General features: G+C 35.9%; 1 long non-coding RNA gene across 1 annotated transcript in view; it reads left to right on the top strand.

Annotated features, from left to right (window-relative positions):
• Positions 1 to 1,337, top strand: part of LOC111086637 — an 18,704-nt gene extending 17,367 nt beyond the window's left edge. The window contains exon 3 of the long non-coding RNA XR_002611372.1: positions 1,038 to 1,337. This is a non-coding gene — a long non-coding RNA (uncharacterized LOC111086637). The remainder of the gene's footprint in view (positions 1 to 1,037) is intronic.
• The last annotated feature ends 1,569 nt before the right edge of the window (positions 1,338 to 2,906 follow it).

Raw genomic sequence — 2,906 nt, 5'->3', positions numbered from 1 at the left:
CTAACATTGTACACCACTTGCCTGACGTAAACTGACACCTGGTTGTTATCTAACATTGTACACTTCTTGCCTGACGTAAACTGACACCTGGTTGTTATCTAACATTGTACACTTCTTGCCTGACGTAAACTGACACCTGGTTGTTATCTAACATTGTACACTACTTGCCTGACGTAAACTGACACTTGTTTGTTATCTAACATTGTACACTACTTGCCTGACGTAAACTGACACTTGTTTGTTATCTAACATTGTACACTACTTGCCTGACGTAAACTGACACTTGTTTATTATCTGATTATCTAACGGTGTCAGTTTACGTCAGGCAAGTAGTGTACAATTGGTTGTTATCTGGTTATCTGACATTGTACACTACTTGCCTGACGTAAACTGACACCTGGTTGTTATCTGGTTATCTGACACTGGACAACAAAAAATTGCTATAGGAGAAAACTCAAGTGGTTTGAGGTAATTTTATGGTGTTGATTTCAAGAATGTAATCAGAATTTGTCTATCACACCTAGAGTTTGAGTTCTTATAATATCTTAATATTTTATCAGCATTATGTAAAATACCATGCTATCAACTCAGTACAATAGATGTTTATGCTGTGAAATTAAGTTTACTTGGGCAGTTTAATGGGTAAAAGTCATACATTTTTTTTATAACTTCAAACATTAACTGTATGGTATTGTTGTAAAATTCCAAATATCTTATTCATCAATGCTATTTGTTTTCGGTATAATTGTAGCAAATTGCACCACTTTTGCTTCATTCCCACGCTCACCTGTTCCACCCGGGAATCACGAAACCCTCACGTGTTGAATTTCCTAGAACATTCGAGAAATCCTTTGACTGAGCATAAAAGTTGCCCTCACTCACTCAGTTTGTCACTTCGCCTCGTTCCGCGCACAGTCAAAACAAAGCCCGATCTTTTTCCTCGCATCATACCTGCGATATAATCAAATTATGCAAAACTTTGTTTATTTAATTATTTTAAACTAGTTCTATAAACATAAATTCTTTTATATTTTTAGAAAATCATTTGAAATGCTGGCTGGCTCCAGTTCAAGTAAAGTCCAACAGTGCAAAAATCATCCTAAAGATAATCTAACTGACTGTTATTTTTTGCATGATTAATGTTTCTGGATATTCAGGCAAAACTAAACAATATATTAAATATCCACATATTGCATTTGCAATGAAACCAATACCTCGTGGGGATGGTCTTCCAGTGACTCATCCACCAGCGAGTTGGTAAATAGAAGAGTTATCCTGCGAAGAAAACAATGAATCACCTTCATCCTCTTCATCTAGTAATTCTGTTCCTGTAGCACCTCAACATAAACTGCCTCATCTGATCACACAGGAAGACCTAAATGATCTGATTCGTGACTTGTCTCTATCAAAGCATTATGGAGAACTTCATGACTCTCGTTTACAGCAATGGAATTTTTAGCTCCAGGAACAAAAGTTTCAGCTTACCGAAGTCGCCATCAAAGTCTTGCTTCTCACTACAACATGTTGATACACTAATGGAAGAATTAGGAACTGAAAATCATCCTCGAGAATGAAGACTTTCATCGACTCTTGTAAAGTTAGCCTGAAAGGTGCACTTTTGCACAATGGGAACACTAAGCCATCGATTCCTGTTGCTCATGCTGTGAAAATGAAAGAAACTTATCAAAGCATGCAGATTATACGTTCTTAAATGCAATTTTCAATGAATAAATAAAGTTAGTAAAGAAAAAAGTTATTTTTATGATATATCATAATATTTTAAATAAATCCATCATAACTCGAACGCAAGAGGTGATCAGTAATTTTCAACGTGATGTTTTTAGAATCAACATCGTCAGATTACTCAGAAATAGTTGCAAGTTTTTATACTGTCATTTACGGTTTGTATTTTAGTGGAACGCTCCCGAAGAAGCTGTAAAGCGAAACTTTGAATGTCCAGTTAAAGACAAACAACAATTTGGTGTTATAAGGTCGTTTATTTCTAGTATTAAATTGTTTTATTCTACCCCATTCCTCCTTCCGCGGCCCGGCATGGCCAGGTGGTTAGGGCGCTCGACTCGCAATCTGAGGGTCGCGGGTTCGAATCCCCTTCACACCAAACATGCCGTGAGGGTATTATAATGTGACGGTCAATCCCACTATTCGTTGGTAAAAGAGTAGCCCAAGAGTTGGCGGTGGGTAATGATGACTAACTGTCTTCCCTCTGGTATTTCACTGCTAAATTAGGGACGGCTAGCGCAGATAGTCCTCGTTTAGCTTTGTGCGAAATTCAAAACAAGCAATCCTCCTTCCGTTTTCAGTTTTACTAAAATCTGATTAATTTAGCACTGTCACATAGCATCACCAGGCCTACATTTAAACCTTAAAGTTTAAAAGTCCATTGACGTTTCTGATACCATTTTAAGAATGAATAGTAAATAAATAAATACATTTTCTTCGTATTAATAATATTTTTGTTGTGATTAAAGAATATTTGAATGTCTCTATATAAGCAATTTCAGCTTCTAGACTTGTTCCTCTATAGATGTCACTAATAATTGGACTCGTTACCGTGCCTCTAGACGTTCTGTACATGGAAACGAATACTTTTATACATATACGAGTCCTATTAGGCAAACTGCAGTCAGTTGTTTATATATTTAAAATGTTAATTGCTTTTCATACAAAATGGTTAATTTTTTGATTAGATATGACGTTTAGTTACTAAAACTAATTTCGAAGATAATGAGCTTATTTCTCATCGTGATTAAAATCTGAACGCTGCATTCAATACATTCCGACTTTGATGGTAGAAAAGTGAAGGCAGACGAAGGATAAAAAAAGAACATTCTTATCACTCTTCGAATGCTTATTTCGCTTGAAATGTATAAGATGTACAGAGATGT

Source organism: Limulus polyphemus, unplaced genomic scaffold (assembly GCF_000517525.1).
Source record: "Limulus polyphemus unplaced genomic scaffold, Limulus_polyphemus-2.1.2 Scaffold1280, whole genome shotgun sequence".
Taxonomy (NCBI): domain Eukaryota; kingdom Metazoa; phylum Arthropoda; class Merostomata; order Xiphosura; family Limulidae; genus Limulus; species Limulus polyphemus.
This window is presented reverse-complemented; position numbering and strand designations above follow the sequence as displayed.